The following is a 20,826-nucleotide window of genomic DNA, read 5'->3' on the forward strand; positions in this document are numbered from 1 at the left end:
TGTTTTCCGGGAAAGGCACGGTCCTCCTGAACGCTGAGAATGTTTTTTTTTTCCCTTTCAAAAGTGCTTCAGCTTGGAACTAACAATCCATCAGTTCCCTCAGGTTCCCTCAAAGGAGAGGCCTGGACTTTCAAACAAACATGTTTTCTTCTTACCAAGTGCCTTGTGCCAGACAAACAGGTTAATATTTCACTTGTGCTTGGGGTAATGAGAAAAAGCCTCTAATTCTCAAACTATCCTCTACACAGGGACCTGCTGAACCCAGCAGTTCTCAGAAACTAAACATCAGGGGGCAAACCCTCAAGTAGGCTACTGTGGCATTATCAAGACAACACTGCAGAGCCTGTGACATGTAACCTTCCCACAGGGTTCTGGAGAACATTCGGGGCGGGGGCGGGGCGGGGGTGGGGGGGTGGATAGCTCCCATACCAAGAACATTGAATCCAATTAAGGGGGACCAAACTCCACAACAACTGCTTGAAACTTTCTCATCCTAACTTCAGTTAAGTGTAATGATCCTGTGTAACAAGTTCTTCAAAAATTAAGGTGATGAATCCTGCTCTGGGGAAGACTTTCGGGTGGGAGAGGGTGGGAGGCACTTGGCTGTTCTATGAAAGGCTTGATGTTGCTTCTCGTTGAGAATTTTCGTTTCCCCCCTGGCTCTTTAATATCCAAAATGCCAGCATTCTTGAAGTCATGAGATGCTGTAGTAACGGAATGTTCAGTCCAGTGATATCATCACAACAAGAAACACCGAAAGTTGCAGAGGCTTGGGGGCCCTAATCTTAATTGCAGTTACACCTGAGTAAATTCCATTGACGTCAGTGGGACTGAACCGCTGGCATTCATTAAGGATTGTGGGTTTTAAACCTGTACGGCAAGTGAAAGCTTGACTTCCTTGAGGACAACCATGAAAACAACTGCTGAGATGCCAGGGAGGATTTCCTCTTCCTCTTTTCATTGTTGTTTCTGTTGATCTCTTCTAAAGATCCCTCTTGCCCCTCCCTCGTGCTTGCAAAACACCATAGTCAGGGCTGTCCACTCTTTGGTGCAAATGTTCAGTTTCTGGCACAAAATTTCACTTCTTGAATATTACCTATTTTAGTCACACTTGAGGGGTGCCTCTGAAACAATAATAGTTTCTACGATCTAACAGCCAAGGTCCAACCCTAATCTCTGGGGGGCTGGGGCCAAGTTATAACATCCCACCAGCCCCAGCATACACCAGATGCCTACAACTGCATGAGTTACTAAAGACAATGTCATTTCTGAAATTAAATAAATATCCCATATTGTAGTAGTAGGCTTAGCAGTGATGGTAACAGACCCCTGAGCCCTGGCTAAATGTATCCGTTCTTTCTCTCTCCTGCCTTCTGTGCACGGATCTTGTTGAGACTTCTGAGACGTCCTCAAGCCAATTGGCAAGTTTAATTGTATTATGTGGGGATACAAGAGATCTGCTGACTTTAGTTCCGCTAATCCCAGCATAGCACTGTTAAAGAAACATGTGACATGGCATCATATTTCATTTACTTTGGCTCCAGTTCGTTCACTGCATTTGCAGAGGGCAGAGAAATGCTTAATGCAGCAATGTCACTTCACATATTTCTTTGCTAAAAGTTACCAGGCTGATTCATGAGGGACCAATCAGTGATATCACTGCCAAACATTTCTTCCCACCCTTAATGAGCAGTTAGGCTTATAGGGTAAGAAGGTAAAAGTGCTTTCTTTCTTTTAAAAAGTCTCAAACTTGTTTTGTGTGCCAGCTGTGATAGGTAGGAATTTAAACCTCCAAGTGATAGCTAGAGACCTCTGGGTATTGCAAATGGCCTCCAGACTACAGAGAGAAAACGGCAGCTTTGGAGGGTGGATTCCATAGCATTATACCTGACTAAAGTCCCTCCTGTCCAAAAAACCTCCCATCCTCAGGCTCCATCCTCCCAAATCTCCAGGTAATTCCCAACTCTGAATGGGCAAACATAGTGATGGGGAACAGAGTGCAATCCTAAATCAAGTTACAACCTTGTAAGCTGATTTATATCAACTGTATTTAGGAGTGCACATATAGACACAGCAACCTGAGACATGGTATATTATTTGAAAGAATGAAAAATTCTACCACCCTGCATTGACCCCTTTGCCTATCTAGATCAGCACAAGCCACACACATACCCAGTTGTCCATAGCACTAGTTTCTCAGCTCCCCTTCCCAAGAAAACCACATCACTCCTCCTATCCTTAACAACTGTGTGAGGTTTCTTCCTACCCTTCCAGACCTCTTGTTGCTCCCAGAAATGCTCTGAGCATGACATTGTTACCATTCACAAGTGCAATGAATCCAACACAATCTTACCTTTCTTCATACCCAGGTTGATTGGATCCCATGGAAGAGTTCAACATTCACAACAGTCCTTGTGGAAGCAAAAGAACTCCACCCTTTCTTTGTTGTTGGCTTGCAGAAAGGGAAAGCAATTGCATGCCTACTACCTTTTCCACACATGCACAGCCTGAAACAAGGTGTTTCTTCTAATACAATTTCAAAAGCAAATTATATAAAACTAGGGGCAAAGATCATTGAATTCAGGAATGCAACAGGCACTAGGCAACCACCCCCCGCCCCAGGCAGGCCAGCCAAAGCCTGGAGAGGTGTTGGTGGGCCTGACAGGGGAGGAACTACCGGGCAGCCCAGTTCCTCCCCTCTGCTCCCAAAAGGGCTGTTGAGGGCTGCACAGGCTGTGTTGTGGCTTTTGGGGGGTGGGGGGAGGCAGGAGGAGGATACAGCCAAGAGCCATACATGTGACCTGATTGGCCAAGTAAATGGTGAGGCCAAACTCCTCCCAGGACCCCTTACTGCCTTAATTATAATGCTAATGGTTACAGATTATGGAAGCCATCTATTATGCATTCCATTGCTCTATGTGTATATTGCTCATATAAGCAGAACTGTACAAAGAACATTGTCTTGTCCATTCACACATAACTGGTTTCAAGCCTATATGTGATTGGGGCAGTGAGGGGAAGGAATTAGTAATCTATCCATATGTCCCCAGCTAGTCATGTATTAAGTGACACGAAACAGAACAGACTGGTCAGAAACCCAACTTCTGCCACCTCTGCCATCTTCTTTCATGAACCCCCACAGCTTTTAGCATTCTTCTTCTGGGAAAAAATACTTTTGGGTAAATACCAGAATACACCAAGACAAAGAGAAGAAGGGAAATGTTTTAGCTCCCTTCACCTGTCTGCATCCATTTACTCATAACAATTATATATAATTTTTTTTAAACTTCCATCCCTCACTTTAGATATGAATAGATAAATACTTGTATAAATTGGTTCAGGTGGGTAGCCATGTTGGTCTGAAGAAGCAGAACAAAATTTGAGCCCAGTGGCACCTTTAAGACCAACAAAGTTCTGTTCAAGATATAAGCTTTCATGTGCACATACACATGGTCAGAGTTATAATTTTCTATCCATAGGCTCCAAGGACTGGTACTGGAATCAGATTGGAATTAGCTCACAAGAGATTGGAGTAGGGTTGCCAGCTCTGAGTGGGGAAGTACATGAAGACTTGGGGGTAGAGCCAGGAGTGAGCAGGATTTGGGGCCGCGAGGGACCTCAATGGATCACAGTGCTATGGAGTCCACCCTCCAAAGCAGCAGTTCTCCAAAGGAACTGACCTCTGACACTTGGAGATGAGCTGTAAAACTGGGGGATCCCCAGGTGAGAGGGTGGCATCTCTAGCTAGGAGGGAGTCACTCTATCTAAGTGAGAGACAGCCTGAACTTGATTTCTGCCGGCTAAGCTATAGTTGAAATTTGCCTCCTACTGACTTCTAGTTACAAAGCCAATGAAGCTATACACCTAGACATTTGCACAAAAGCTCACAGGAAGACAGTTTGGATCCATTAAATAGAAGGTTATAAGTCTTGACTCCAAGCTGGCCATGACTTTTGGTTTAACTACTTATAAGCCTGACAGAATGTGACAACCACAAAGAGTAAAAACAAACAAACATCTGAATAGCTGCAAGATTTATTCTGGTACTGGTTGAAGTGCTTTGGGAAAGTACCCCACACACACACTCAAAAAAGAAGGAATGAAAGTGGAAACCCAGGTAAACTAGATGAGAAAACTTGTTCAATAGGATGATGTCAGGAGTCAGGCTGAGCCTGATAAAGGCACATCCAAGATCCAATTGTCAGTTGAGATCCAAAGAGAACTTTATTGAACAGAGTCTACAGAATGCTAAAGTGAGCCAAGATCTTCCTAAGCAAAAGATCTTGATAATAACAATAAGCAATAGTCAGTGCAGAACAGATATAGGGTCCTCTCCATAAGGGAGGGGCACAAAGGCTGTCTAAGATAAGGTGACCAGATTTTAACATTGGTAAAGCGGGACACCATTGACCGGGGGGGGGGGGTCTTGATTAAAAATTTGGCCTATATGGAGCAACAAAATTTTTCATAGAATGCATAGAACGCAAAAATAGTATTGTAATATATATATTTTTACTTGCAATATAAGTACAATTTGCCAGGTGCCCCCAGATGTCCCTCCAAAAGTGGGACAATCTGGTCACCTTAGTCTAAGCAAGGCCACTAAAGTGAGATTGATAATGCAATGGAAGAAAACTCCCACTGGGAAAGAAGGGGAGTCTTGAAGCCTGAGGACAGATTTACAGGTTTACAACCCTCGACCTTGCCAGCCTTCAAGAAACGAAACTGAACGGGCATGAATCGAGGTTCATGACAGATGAACACTGAGAAGCCATGTCAGGGGGCTCACAAATCTGGTCTTTGAAAAGCAATATCTTTGATTTTTGATAGTTGATGGATAAGGATTCAGGCTTATAATATTCAGAGAATATGTTTAAAGTCCAGCATATACCAAATCCAGCATATACCAAGTACTAGAGAGATACAGATGACCTTTGAACTTCACATGGGGCACAATGGTGGGTCAACACAGCACTAACTAATGTAGGACTGTGTATACATAATACAGACAGGTGACTTTTTCAACTGACAACTCCTTCCTCTGTATTACAGAAATTATAGCACGTTCCTGGTGTTTGGGAAAGGCTTTGTGGGTGGCAAAAGCTTTGGACAATCTGGGAGTTAAAAACCACCACTAAACAAGAGACTTTGTTAGGAAAATTTAACCGTTTTAGACATTTCAAAAGACATGATAGCATTCTAATCCCCTGGGATTTACAGGTTACAAATCCATAGGCTTTTTTACAACATCTTAGAGAGCGCAAATCTTTTCTACCTAGTCTGGCAGAGGCTGCCAAGCAGGTGATGTTGAATGCATTGGTAAATCAAAATGGTCTTATTCAGACACTAATTCTCCACTCTCAAGGGAGAATGCCCTTGAAATGAAAATGACATCGCTCTGCTTTGTAGGTGAAATTATTTCTGAACTCTTTCTAACCATATGCTGAGGTTGTTCCGGGAAAAATGTCATTTTAAGGATTTTGTTAAGACAATTATACTGTTGGCAGTGATTACTGACACAGCTGTTTCTTGGGTAGAGTTCGAAGGCAGGGCAGATAAAAGGTGAGACTCTTTTCACAGTTCATTCAGGAACAAAGGTCAGCATAGTCTGAAACTGACAACCTTTGAACATATGCAGATTTTTATGGTCCAAATGCTTACACAATGAATAAAGGAAGTAATAACCCATCATTTTTCATTGTCTCTAATTTTGTCATCTTTTTCTCACCACCTGCACCATCCCCTATCTCTGGTTTTCACTTCCCTACCCAAACTTTATTCTACTCAACTCCTTTAGCCCTCCTGTTTCCCTGTCCTTGAGCATCTGATTCCTAGTCTTTCTCTCTTCTCAGCTTAGTGTCTCTTGGGTGCCCTGCATGTTCATAAACTCTATGAGATTTCTCTGTAACCAAACTGACGCTTCAGTTCCCTCACAGACATTGATTGCTATGTAATTATGTTTTTTTCTCTCCCAGAAACACAAATATTTATGGACACCGAATGACATCACAGAAGCTCAAGTAAAAGCTAGGTGAATTATTTTAATGAAGAGAAAGGCTTGTGTGGGTAAGCGATCGGGATGAGATAGGAAGAGAACACAATGAACTAAAGCTATCACATTCTTACATCACAAGGCACATCTGCTCAGACCCCAGAACTCTTATGCTTTGAAACATAGTTCTAGATAGTTTTTAAAGTACCATAATTGTACCACCAACAGACAACTTAAGCTACCAGTTTTCCCACCAATGGATAACCTAAGCATCTACGTTCCAGAAACAGGCAAACCCTTGAAGGAAGAAATCTGTGGTGTCTCAGTAGATGTATTTTGCATCTGGTCTTGGAAGGTTCCAGGTTCAAACCTGCTTTGCAGCAAATTTCTTTAGAAGGTTCAAGGAAGTCATTATTACGCTGCCTAAAGATTTTATGCTGTGACCTGATTGGCCCAGATCTTGGGAGTGAAGAAGTGCCAGCCTCGGTGATTGCTTGGATGGGAGACCGCCAAGGAAAAGAAGAGTTGGTTCTTATATGCCACTTTTCCCTACCCGAAGGAGGCTCAAAGCGGCTTACAGTCGCCTTCCCATTCCTCTCCCCACAACAGACGCCCTGTGAGGTGGGTGAGGCTGAGAGAGCCCTGATATCACTGCCCGGTCAGAACAGTTTTATCAGTGCCGTGGCGAGCCCAAGGTCACCCAGCTGGCTGCATGTTGGGGAGCGCAGAATCGAACCCGGCATGCCAGATTAGAAGTCCACACTCCTAACCACTACACCAAACTGGCTCTCTTATTTACAAAACAGAGGTTGTAAAGGGGGTTGTTATGCAGAGGCAGGCAATGACCAACCTCTTCTGAATGTCTCTTGAAAATTCTGCAGGGTAACCAAAATATTTTAGAATTCATGTGAAGGTAAGTGAAGTGCAAACCATCAAGGATTTCTACATGGTGCACTAGGGCATTGTTCAAATGTCACATAGAAATGTAACCATTTGGAAACAGAAGGATATGGACTCTGGTCTTTGTGGTGGCTGTTCGGTCAAGTGGCTCCCTGTGGGGTTTGATTTCAGCTACACTGTTGGTCTTGTGTGTGCCTAACAGAGCAGCTGAAATCAACCAAGCTGAATGTTGCTTCAAAAAGGCATCCTCCTACTTGGGGCAGCACAGAGACACTTCTGTCTTTAGCTTGCTAGCTTGTCACTTTTATAAATGTTGGTGGTATCAGAAATGACTGGAGAAATCTGGGTTCAAATCCTAAATGGGCCTTGAAGATTACTGGCCATCTATTGGCCAGTCCTCCCCTGGAAACAGCTTTGGTCAATAAATAAGCTATCGATCACTGGAATCCAGCATTCACAGCTTTGTGGGTCAAATTTTGATTAAGTCTTTACAGAAAATATGAAAGGTCTGGGGCTTTGGGGAGGAGGAGGCATCGTACAATATCTGAAAGTTTTTAAAAAGTCAGTTCCTAGACCATGTACCATTTTAGAGCCATGCCACTCATTTGATGGCTGATCTCCAGGCAACAGCAGATTTTAAGATTCCGCTGTTTAGAAATAAGAAATGGGCGATGCTTCTTGCTGTTCCACAGTCCCAGAGAGGACGAGGAGTCCCCTGCGACTTGCTGAGCTGAAGCTAGCAGCAGTGCTTACCCTGACCTTAATGAGATCTTTGGTCTCGCTGCTTCCCCCTTGCATTAGCTCTGCCTGAATTCCCTCCCATGGGGCATGCATGTTCCTTTCTGAATGTCCTCGGCACAGCTGGGCTTGGATCATTCCAATTTCATCATGTCTAACAGACAAGCCTCGCTGGTGATGCCAAGGGAAAGCAAATAGATAAAACCAAAGGCTCCCTCCATTTGGATGTAACTGCAATGTCTGTGGCAGAAGCCACCCGTGTGTTTCCCTCGCTCGCTTATTTCAGGCAGCCATTGCTGATATATGGAAGGATTAGAAGCGAGACACCTCAGCAAGCTTTGAGTCTCTCTGTGAGACTGGAAAGTTTCCTAAGGGCCCAACCCGCTGTTGCAGGCAATTAAAGGGTACTGGCATCGGTTTGACCATCACATGCTGGCCATATCTAGTGAAAAGATACAGGATATGAATCATCTTTAACCGCTCCTGGTGAAGCGGAAGAAACAGTAAGGGCCCCGAGGGCAGGCCCTGTCCAGGATGAGGAAGGGTGCTGATAGGCCCCTTCCCCTGGACTGACAAGCGGAGGGCCCAATCGGGAGGTGCGAAGCACTCCCGATTGGGCCTTCCTCTTGTCAGGCCAGCCCCAAACTACCAATCAGCAGCCGTGCACAGCGTGGCTGCTGATTGGCTGCTTTCCCGGACTACAACCCGCCCCACCCCCCACCAGAGCTTACCTTCGCTCCACGGCGGCCATTACTCTGCTGGCCGCCGAGAGCGAAGGTATGCTCGCTGGCCCCCGCCCTCTACCCGACAACGGCTCCCCAGACCCCGGAGAGGTCACTGGCTGGCTCGCTGAGCCACCCAGCGCTTTCCCCGGGGCCTGGGGAGCATTTTGAAGATCGGGGGGGAGGAAAAAAGCTCACCAGGCCCCGGGGAAGGGGCCTGGGGAGCTTTTTTGCAGATCGGGAGGGGGGGAGGCAAAACGCTCCCCAGGCCCCTAGGGCCCGCTGAATTTTTGTTTCAGCAGGCTTTACTACTAGTAGAATCATAGAATCATAGAGTTGGAAGGGGCCATACAGGCCATCTAGTCCAACCGCCTGCTCTACGCAGAATCAGCTCAAAGCATCCTAAAGCATCCAAGAAAAGTGTGCATCCAACCTTTGCTTGAAGACTGCCAGTGAGGGGGAGCTCACCACGTCCTTAGGCAGCCTATTCCACTGCTGACCTACACTGACTGTGAAAATTTTTTTCCTGATATCTAGCCTATATCGTTGTACTTGAAGTTTAAACCCATTATTGCGTGTCCTCTCCTCTGCAGCCAACAGAAACAGCATCCTGCCCTCCTCCAAGTGACAACCTTTCAAATACTTAAAGAGGGCTATCATGTCCCTTCTCAACCTCCTTTTCTCCAGGCTGAACATTCCCACGTCCCTCAACCAATCTTCATAGGGCTTGGTCCCTTGGCCCCAGATCATCTTCGTCACTCTCCTCTGTACCCTTCCAATTTTATCTACGTCCTTCTTGAAGTGAGGCCTCCAGAACTGCACACAGTACTCCAGTTGTGGTCTGACCAGTGCTGTATACAATGGGACTATGACATCTTGTGATTTTGATGTGATGTCCCTGTTGATACAGCCCAAAATGGCATTAGCCTTTTTTACCGCTGCATCACACTGCCTGCTCATGTTTAGTTTACAATCCACAAGTACCCCAAGGACTCGTTCACACACAGTATTACCTAGAAGCGTATCCCCCATCCAGTAGGCATGCTTTTCATTTTTCTGACCCAGATGCAGAACTTTACACTTATCTTTATTAAATTGCATCTTGTTCTCATTTGCCCATTTTTCCATTGTGTTCAGATCTCGTTGAACTCTGTCTCTATCTTCTGGAGTATTTGCCAGTCCTCCCAATTTGGTGTCATCTGCAAACTTGATGAGTAGTCCCTCCACCCCCTCATCTAGATCATTAATAAATATGTTAAAAAGTACCAGGCCGAGCACCAAGCCCTGAGGTACCCCGCTACTCACCTCCCTCCAGTCTGATGAAACACCATTGACAACAACTCTTTGAGTGCGGTTCTCTAACCAATTCCCTATCCACTTAACTATCTGAAAATCCAGATTGCAGTCCTTCAACTTATCCATCAGAGCATCATGGGGAACCTTGTCAAAAACTTTACTAAAATCCAAGTAAATGATATCAACCGAATTTCCCCGATCCAGCAAACTTGTTACTTGGTCAAAAAAGGAAACCAGGTTGGTCTGGCAGGACCTGTTGGAGACAAATCCATGCTGACTTCCTTGGATCACCAAATTGTCCTCCAGATGTTTGCAGATCACTCCTTTTAATATCTGCTCTATTATCTTCCCCACAACAGAGGTCAGACTCACTGGGCTGTAGTTTCCCGGGTCATCCTTCCTCCCTTTTTTGAAAATCGGAATAACATTTGCTCTCTTCCAGTCCTCCGGGACATCTCCAGTCCTTAAAGAGGTCCCGAAGATGATGGACAAGGGCTGTGCAAGTTCTCTGGAAAGTTCTTTGAGCACTCTCGGGTGCATTTCATCCGGCCCAGGGGATTTGAACTCATCCAGTGCAGCTAAATGCCTCTCGACAACCTCTCTATCCATGTTAACCTGCCACCCAGACACTATCCTTTGGCTACTGCCATCTCTAGATGTGCCTAAACCCTTTGACCTGTAGGAAGAAACAGATGTAAAATAGGCACTAAGCGTTTCTGCTTTCTCTGCATCTTCCGTTAGAGTTTGTCCATCCACACCCAACAGTGGGCCTATTGCCTCCTTTACTTTATGTTTGCTCCTCACATAACTGAAAAATCTTTTCTTGTTACAATGGGCTTCCCTGGCCAATCTTAGCTCACTCTCAGTTTTGGCCTTTCTGATGACTGATCTACAGTGCGTAGTAACCTGTAGGTACTCTTCTTTAGAGCTCTGTCCTTCCCTCCATTTCCTGAACATTTTCCTTTGCTTTCTTAGTTCCTCTTGAAGTTCTCTGTCCATCCAAATAGGCTTCTTAGAGCTCCTGCAGTGTTTTCGTCTTTCTGGGATAGTCATTGATTGAGCATGCAATAGCTCTTGTTTGAGTAGCGCCCACCCTTCACATGCTCCCTTCCCTTCCAGCATTCTCGTCCATGGTATGACACTTATAATGTCTCTGAGTTTATTAAAGTTTGCCCTACAAAAATCCAACATCCACGTCTGGCTATAAGCTTCCTTGGCTCCCCATCTCAAAAGGAATTCTATGAGGACATGGTCACTTCCCCCTAGGGTCCCCACCTCCTTCATCTCATCCACCAATGCTTGCCTGTTGGTCAATATTAAGTCCAGTATGGCTGAACCTCTTGTGGGTTCATCTACCATTGGTAAATGAAATTGTCAGCCAGGCAGGTCAGAAAGTTGCTGATGTGATCACATCCAACCCTGGGTTGGAGAATACATTTGGGAAGCATTACATTACATGCACATGCCCTCTTCATGATTTCTCAAACCATACGACATCTAAAGTTGCGGAAGAGATGCCATTTGACATGGGAACCTGGGAAATGAAGATCGGTGGACAGGAAACTGAAAAGCTGACTGACACGGAGTAGGAGGTTTCCCCTGAAGGCTTGGACACGTACCGTGAAAGTGATCCTATTCTTTGACAGTCTGAGGGCTCATCAGCATTTGGGCCATAATTAATTGTCACAATTTGCAGGAGAGTAACCCACTTCCTCGGACCACTGAGGAATCTGCGATTCCTGTATCGCAGGACTTCTCTGTTTTGTAAATAAAAATAGCATATGAAATAAAGCATATATAAAATGCTGAAACCATTGAATAAAAACATTGAATAAATGTATACAACAATAACACTTATTGTTATTGGGGTCCTCCCAACAAAACAGAAGAAAAATCGTAAGGGAAGCCAGGTCATTGCCCACCTCCTGGCCTGATCAATATGTGTTAACCAGGTACTGCAGTCAGGATATCTAATCATCTCACCCTCACCTTTGCCGTAGTTGGCACCCATCCTCCTCCTCTTCTTCCTCATGACCTTTTGTGTGCCATTCCAAATGTACCAACAAGAGTCAGGATTCTGACTGTCTGGAGACACCCATCTTTTTGGAGACACAACATTCATAATAAACACCAACAGTGCATTCTGACTTTCAACTAGCCTGAGGGAGGAACATCTAGTATAACTGGGACAGCCTCCAATAGGAATCATCTGATTTGCTGGTTTCTCAATTCCCTCAAAGCCTGAGTCATTCTGTAGGCTATCTAGTACTTGTAGCCCAGAGATTTTTCAAATCTAGGAAAATCATTTCTTTTTCTATCTAACACTTTTCCTTCTGATAAAATATATATGTTCAGTGAAGATTAAAATTCAAGTGCTGTTTCCATCACTATCTGTTGTTCAAGTTTGCTCCCATTCCAGCCCAGACAAAATATTCTTTGATCCAGAATTCTGGAGGTACTTTTGTGATGGAGTGTTTGTGTGTGCTTACAGCATGATGCCAATGGCTTAGAGCAATGGGATAGATGCCACATTGTGCATTTCTTCCACCAGATGTTAATTGATGGAAGAAGTGGATCTATGGCAGACAATGCTCTCCTACAACAGCCCCTTTGGTTCTAATCCAAGGAGATATTCTCTCTTGCAGTTTACTGCTGGTGGAACAAAAGGCTGCTGTTGTCCCCAGTCCATTTCAGCAGCAATAGCTTTGTGTCATGGTGCTTAAAAGTTGCATTGTAAGTAAGTCATCACTAGAGAAAAACTACTTGTTATCTACAAAGGCATGAAGAACTGAGTACAGCATCCTTCTCAAAGGCAATCTCCTCTATACGCTCTTCATCAGTGGAAGGGAAGGTAGCTGTTATCGGGAACTAGCAAGAATAGTCAGCAGCAGTATAATCGCCTCTGAAGGAGCCAAGCAAAGGAATACAGAAGAAAAGAGCTCATTTGCTGTAATTTGTTCAATGAGAATATTGTAAAGTCACACTGAAGTCATGTTGGCTTCATGCACACACACACAAAATTCCCATCAACTTGACTGGGAGACCCTCCTTGAAACCATATATAAACTATCAGAGCCATCATGGGGAACGAATTTGGAATAAACAAATTAAAAGGTTTTTAAAGCTAGCATGAGAGGAAACTGTAGCCAAGATGGTAGAATGGCTAAAAGCAGCAGCCTCTAACCTGGAGAACCAGGTTTAGGTCCCCATTTCTCCATGTGCAGCCAACAGGTGACCTTAGGCCAATCACTGTTCTTTCCAAACTCTCCTTAGCCACACATACCTTGAATAAAACTTTGTTGGTCTTAAAGGCACCACTAGACTTGAACTTTGTTCAGAAACTTTCCACTCTGCCTATCTCCTCCAAAGGTTAAATGCCAACATAGGTTGAGAGACGGGGGCTCCGAGCCAGATTTAGTCATTCCCAAGAGCTTAGCATAGGTAGGCATTGCCAACAGAAACCCATCGCAGCTGTCAGCATAAATAGTTTGCAGACTCAACTTTCTTCCTTTCTATCCCTGGGCCATATGGGAGGGCGGCACAAAAATCTAAGAAAATAAATAAATAAATAAATAAATAAATAAACAAACAAACAAATAAATAAACAAACAAACAAACAAACAAACAAACAAACAAACAAACAAACAAACAAACAAACAAACAAATATCCACCCTCACATGCATCTCAAAAACGGCTTCTTGCCCAGGCAAAAGTGGAAATGGACTCGGTAAGGCTTCTTTGTCTTCCATTTGTGGGAGAACATTAACACCAACCGTCACCTTACAAGAGGGAAGGGAAGCAGGTGGATTTGGTGGGCTGCCTGTGCAAAAATTGATATTTGTAGCATTGATGTCAGTTGACACCATAGCCATAAGCATAAGTTGAGAATGAAGGTCCCACATTCACCTTGTTCTAGCAGGACACACATTTGGGCTATATGGGATTCTTCTGAGCAGCAACCCACTTCCATTTTTTCTTTTGCTAGTCATTGAGACCATGCACCCATTATATCTATTTTGATGTATGCCATCTGCCTGCAACAGCCCATTCCTTCCCCTATGGGCAGCACTAGATCAGAGGAATACTGTTTATACATATGCATGCATGCTCCTACCAGAGGCCACTTAACCAACATGACAGCCACTTGGTAAGGCAGACAAAGCAGTGACCATGGAGTGAGATGTCAGCTCAAATCCCTGATTAGCTCTGAAGGCATCTGGATAGGCTTTCAGCCAGTCTTTCTGTAACCCATTTCATAGGGTTGTGGCAACGGTAAAATGAGATCCTCAGCTCAACTGTGTTAATCTCCCTGCTAGAAGTGTGGAGTGCAAAGGGGACTGATGAATGAATAACTTCGATTGCACCGGTCAATATTTATGCTGTTCAATTAACCCAGTTCCACTAGCATGCCATGAGTAACTCAGAATGCCTCCAGGTATAAGATTTGATTTATTTATGAAAATACCCTTTTCTTTACATTTACAGAACAAGGACTTTCACTTCATTATATAGTAGTAGAACTATTAACTGCAAGGTATGGACAACTGTATTTTCTTAATATTTTCTATTCAAACTAATTTGTCCATAATTTAATATTTGACACATTTTCCCCTACTGTTCCTATAAGGAGCTCTTGGAGAGCAGCTTGGATCCCATAGAACATTTCCACTGACCAATGGGATTTCCATGAGTAAAACAGGGCGTCCTTTTCTCTCCCACAAAATGATTCCCAGAAATGTGTTTCTGAGGGACAGGAGATGTCCTGGAACAGCATAGAGGGGAAATTCAAAGCTTGCAGAGGGAGAGGGGAATCGGCAAATCCTATACCCTCTTCTGCTAGCTGAAGTTATCCACGTCAGACTGTGAGCAGAGAATATCAGTTTTGAACACTCCCCTGTGTAAGAAATAACTCCTTGCAAGCCAAACAATAGCATGTCAGTTGTGTTAAGTTTTCAGTTTGTGTAGAATATCTTACATGGGCAATGGGGGGTATTAAAATGTGATTTCCTCTCCACCTGCAGTCTGAACTGGTATGGTCCATACTTCCAACTCAGAAACTGCATTTTGCTGCATGCATAATCCCAGCCCAAGTGAACAGAACAAGCGTTATCAGACTCTTGCAGGGAGCTCAGAGCACCATATCTGGTTCTTCATTCCTTGGTTCAATCCTCACAATAGCCCTGTTGTTGAAGTGACTGGCCCTAGGTCACCCATGAGCTTCACAGCTGAATGGGGATTTGAATCTAGGTTCTGACTCCGCACTCCTAAAGCCAGTCCTAGCAGCTACATGGGAGAAAGCTAAGTGCTTTCACAGAGGAAAAGGATTGGGTTCCTCATATATTATGGAGAATTTCCACTTTACCCACCTGGAACCACAAAGCATGACTTCTTGGCACAATCTTGCAGGTGTTCTATCTTCCAACATTACACTGTACACACAAGCAGATCATTCACAGAAGCAGTTGATTTAGCTGGTATCTGGCTGGGCTGACATCTACACTAGCTGTGTATTATAAAGCTTGGAAGCTGCTTCTGTCCAATTTGAAATCTTCTTCAAGCAATTGTCCTGGAGATCTAGAAAAATGAAGAGCAGAGGAGAATGTGTCCCTTAAAACAGGGAAGGATCCCTTGTGATGGGGGAGGGACAGGAAATGTATTGTCGAAAAGCACCATTTAAAATTTATGGGAAGCTTAAAGGCACTAGAAATTTTTAGCAAATTTGCTAGATAATCCTAAAGAAAGCAAATACAGTATTAGTCTGAGGGGCTTTCCGCACCAATTTTGCTGAGTGTTTGCAGTATGCAGAAACACTATAGTTAATTGTGAAATTTTGTCATTCTGCATACCTTTAATTCTAGTGGAATATTGAAGTCCCAGTAGCGTTGTATTCATTCCCCACAATGTTTCCAGTCTCGCTGGAATTGCAACAAAGGAAGCGATATTTTTCCACGCTTCTTCCAGCCCCTGGCCATCAATCAAACAGAACAGCCAATGAACTGTTGTGTTTGTGCTCCTGAAAAGCCCCTTTCCCTTTAAAAACTGTTTTTTTAAGCTGGTGCTTAATCATTTACACGCTCTTCAAGTAACCCCCCCCCCCCATGGGCACGATTTGTGGCCGAAATGACGGGCAGTATTGAACAGAGGGCTGTATTGTGCTTGGGAACTTTAAAGACACTTGCAGTAGGGAGCTTTGTTTTACTCTTAAGCACTTCTGTGGACAGACTTTAGCCGGAGAAGCCTCGCTCGTTCGTTGCTTTCCTCCGTCTAAGGGGAAAAAATGACGATCGCTTCTCCAGAAGTTCGGGGGCAAGATTGGGGGAGGGACATTCTTTCTACCGCTACATTGAGAATGCACTTGTCTTTCACTGATGTGTTGCAGCTTGTGCTCAGAAGTGTAGCGGTTTTTTCATGGGGAATCCACTTTTCCGATTTCCCGAAAAGCACTACAACAAAGCAATTTTTGTGGGAGTGTTGCAGGAGTATTGCAGATTGTGTACGACGTCGTGCGGAATGTTGAATTAGTAGCATTTACCAAAGCTACATTTAAGTCATGCGGAATGGCCCTGAAAATTCTTCAGTGGAACAAGGGCTGAGCAAGAGTTTGAGAAGAGGAAAGAGAAATCGCTCCTTCTAGAAAGCATCCATGTCCACATCAATAAAACAGCTAGAATTGGGATCAGCTCCAGGTTTGTTGGCAGCAAAGGCTTTGTCAACTGCTTTGAGGGAGAAATGATCAAAGTGTAAAAGTGTGGGTAAAAGACAGGAGATGCTAAGACAGCCACAGAGAATGTCCTGATTTCAGAGCCTCCGTTTCTGATCCTTCCATACTGTCTTCTTTCAGCTTGAGGTTCACTGGGGACCTGTCTTTGTCCTATCCCAGGGCAGAAAGCTCTGCCTCTTTAAACCGCCTGGGGTTGGTGAGGACTCTCTCTCAGGACTACAGGATTCCTGAGTATGTTTGACAGCCAAAAAAGTTCCTTTCAAACAGGTAAGACTTTCCACTAGAAAGACCTCTTCTATATACCACAAATTCCAGATTGGGGAACCCCATTTGCAACATGGGGCCCACTTCTTAAAAGGAACTCATGCCCATCTTTCTCCCTCTGCTTTAAGCCCTTTTCATATATTTCCTCTTGAAATAATAGAAAAATAATGCTTCTGGCCTTTAGATTAAGGTGTGACCAGCAGTCGATCACTGAATTCCAGTACCATCATACCCAGATATGCACTCACCAACCAGAATGTTGGGACTTCTCCCATCAGTCTACATGTTTCTTGGGTCCATGGTGTCACAAATGCACTTGTCCATCATCCTGACAAATGGTGAGACCAGCTTTTAAGTATTCAGATGAACAACACAGGAAATGGATGATTTAAATCTGGGAAACTGGATTGCCTCGAAAAAGACTAGAATCTTGAGTGCTGGAAATGGGAGAACTGAAGAAAGGTTTGCATAGGACACACAGAATTGCCCTCCTAACAGAAGCGATGGGGCTCTCTGCCACTGCCAGAAATCAAGCCTTCGGCTTCCTGCTTCCCTGGATTTCAAAGTCCTTGTGCAAGCTTTCAACCTCCTACTCGGCCTTATCAATGGACAATTCTGCACATTTTGCAGAGGCGGTTGCCTGCCTTCTCCCCTCCAGGCCTTGCTTTGCAGTTTCCCTTTTGCAGCCAAACGTCTCCCTTACAGAGCAGTTTTATGGGGGGTTTTCTTTCTGGTGCACTTGACCTCTTGGACTGAAAGCTGCACTGCTTGCAGAAACGGGAGGCTCCCAGACGTGCCATGTCCTTTAACAGCGTGGGAAGAATTTGAAACCGCCCTCCTCTCCCCCATGTATCCGCTTGAAAGCAACAGCACCAGACCACACTGCAAGGCCGGTGATTATGCTGAGATGTGAGCATCTCACTGCAGTGGAATTTCCTATCGCGTGCTTCAGTCACCCACCTGCTGACAGCTGACAGTCGCCCATGGCAGAGTCAAGTGTCTCATGAACTACCAAACGGAGGAGAGGAACTGTAAGCTTGCACTGGATTATGACACGGAGGAGGCAAAGTGGGGCTCCTGTGCCAAGGGGGCTTGGAAAGCTGCTGCCGAAGGTCACCGGTGGCATAAAAATAGGAGGGCCACAGTCCTGCTCCAACACTGCTTTCGGTGACTGTCACGGCACAAGGCACAGGCTGCTGCTGCCGCCACACAGTCTGCTCCACAAGGTCATCTCCCAATACTCCTGAAAGGTGATGTGCATCAGTGACGCCAAACATGACTGGAGTCCCTGCAGCTGAGGCGTTGCTGCCTCGGCCTCCCTTGCTGACACTAAATTGCAATGACGCAGCTAAACACACGCTCATGCTGGCTTGCAAAAAAGAAAGGGGGAAGAACAGCTCCTTACTACCCTCCAGCAAATGCTCATCAGGGGGCCCCAGACCAAGCCCAAACTTGTAAAAAAATAAATAAAAATCACCAAGGGTATGCAGGGCCCCCTCCTCAGTGTTCCTGTAATAGAACTCTCCTTGGGAATAGCAGTCCCAGAACAGCTTCCAGCACAGCTGGGCAATCCTAGTGCTTGCCCTGTGCCAATCAGGATCCAAAGCATCTCTCCCTTGAGCATTTGGTTGGCGGGGCACCATCGTCCCTGCCAGCCTCCATCTCTCCATCTCGTCCCTACCAAGACTTCCCCCAAATCAATGACAATACTGGAGACAATCTCTGCCACCTGGGAACTTGTGTAATAAAAGGCAGATTTCCTTTAAACAATCACACTCTGTGCTTCCACCCACAGAGCAACGGCACTTCACACTGGCAAATCTCAGAAGAAGCAGTTATGTAACTGGCATTTTGCTAACACAGGAGCTGCTAGACAGAATTTCAGGCCAGGAAGAAAGGAAGGGAGGCGGGTCTTGCTCTTTCACCAGCCAGTCCACTGGGTGTCATTCAGCCTGCCTGAAATCCTTTTTGGGTTACCATGAATTCTCACTCTACCCTTTCGCCAAGCTTGCAAGTGCAAGAGCCAATTCTCAGCCTCAACTATCAAAAAGCATCACTGAATCAAGTTGCTGTGTTAGACTTGTTTGAAATAGGGATATGTGTGTGTCAAAGCCTGAGAGCTCCTGGAACCTGCCCTTCCTTCCCAGCTGGTTTGGCTGCATGACTTCCCATACATGTCGAGTTAAAGGCAGAAGTGATCTCAGTGGGTGGGTGTATTTTACAAGCAAGCACCACACTTCTGCTCTGCACTACCAGTCTGACAGTCACAGCAGTCATTTCCTAGTGTGACAAGGAGGCAACTGAGTCGTGAACCCCAGCCCCCTGACAAATGCCTAACTGACATAGTGACACATGAAACATCTACTCACTTAAAATATAATAAAATTCCCAATGGCAAGCCACTCCCATCATTTCCAGTAATAATCACAAGGACCCTCAAATTCAGGTTGAAGAAAGGTCAGTTCACACATCCAAATATACTAGAGAGCCAGCTTAGTGCAGTGGTTAGGAGTGCAGACTTCCAAGCCTGGTTTGATTCCCCACTCCTCCTCCACATGCAGCCATCTGGGTGGCCTTGGGCTCGCCACAGCACTGATAAAGCTGTTCTGACAGAGCAGGAATTTCAGGGCTCTTTCAGCCTCACCACCCCACAGGGTGTCTGTTGTGGGAGAGGAAAGGGAAGGCAACTGTAAGCCTCTTTGAGCCTCCTTCAGGTAGAGAAAAGCAGCATATAAGAACCACCTCTTCTTCTAGACATTCCTTAGATCCTATTAATGAAATTCTTCTTAAATGGCTGCAGGTGAAAACCTTATTTCTTATAGATGTCACATGATCAAGGAGAGTGTCAGAATTAGATGCAGTGTCGTTGAACCCTGATCGGTATGCTTTTTTACAAGTACAAAGTCTTGAGGACAGACCCTACTTCCATATTACTGTGCTGTATAGTCAATGGGAAACAAGAAATTTATTGTAATACTAGTATCAAAGCCCATTGTAAAAATGGGCTTTGAAAGGCTGTTTCTGATTCTACCTGCAGAAGCATTTGATGTACAATATTAAGCTCTTTCTGTAACATTCTCAACAATCCCCCCCCCCCCCAGTCATTTTCAGGCACGAGAAATGGCATAGCTCTCGACCTGGTGGAATGAGTTGGCTGCAGAGCTCCAGGCCCCGATGGAGCTATTCAAGTTCTGCAGACCCTGTAAAGTGGCACTTCTATCAGGCCTATGGTTGAGGCCAGGGCTGTTCGAAATTGTATGGGTCTCCCCCTACTTAATGTTGCCATCTCCAGCCTGGGTGAGAGGGCAGGGATGGGATTTTAAAGTGTATTTTAGTATTGGGTTTTGTATTATTGTAATATATTTTGTGTGATTTTGCTGCTGTGAACTGCCCTGGGCCCATGGAAAGGAAATAACAACAACTATGCAACCACGGGATGCATCACCCTTGGAGAGCCTTTGCTGCATCATACTTAAAGACGTGCCACCCGTCAAACACAGCTGGACTCTGCAATGAGTTATCCAGCCTTTCAAACATGCCAAATGCAGCATTAGGAGAGAGCTTAATATTCAGCATGTTCAGCTGCAAGTAATCCACTGCTGAGTAATCACACAATGAGTGATTCAGTGGCATAAGAGAGATGCTCAGCCTGACTTTTGTAAGAGTCGTATGATTCCAAAGCTAGTACAGAATTCGTACTACAGATTTAACTGGCAAATGTTTCTTGTTGCATTACAGAGAAACTAGTAAATAAGCCCATTGCACTCTGAATGCAGCGGGCGCTAGCGGGGCTCGGGAGTCAGCGGGGCCGGTGTGGGCATGGTGCGGCGCGTGAGTGGGGCTCGGGAGTCAGCGGGGCCGGTGTGGGCGTGGGGCGGCTCGTCCGGCCCCCCCCCTGCGGCGCGGCCTACCTGGGCCCGTGTTGTTGCTGGAGGCAAGGCCACAGTGGCTCAGCGAGGAGGCAAGGCCGCGGTGGTGCGGCGAGGCGGAGACCTGCCCTGCCAGATCCGAGGCAGGTAATGGTGGCGGCCGGGCGACTGCGGGCAAGCAGGAAGGGGGCGGATTGGGAGGCGCGAATTAGTCAGTCTGGCGGCAAGGGACCAATTGCGAGCCGTGCTTCGCGCCTGCCGATTGGGCCTTCCGATTGTCAGTCGGCACCCTTCCTCATAACGGACAGGCCCCACCCTCAGGG

The sequence above is a fragment of the Paroedura picta genome, chromosome 3 (assembly GCF_049243985.1).
Source record: "Paroedura picta isolate Pp20150507F chromosome 3, Ppicta_v3.0, whole genome shotgun sequence".
NCBI classification, from domain to species: Eukaryota; Metazoa; Chordata; class Lepidosauria; order Squamata; family Gekkonidae; genus Paroedura; species Paroedura picta.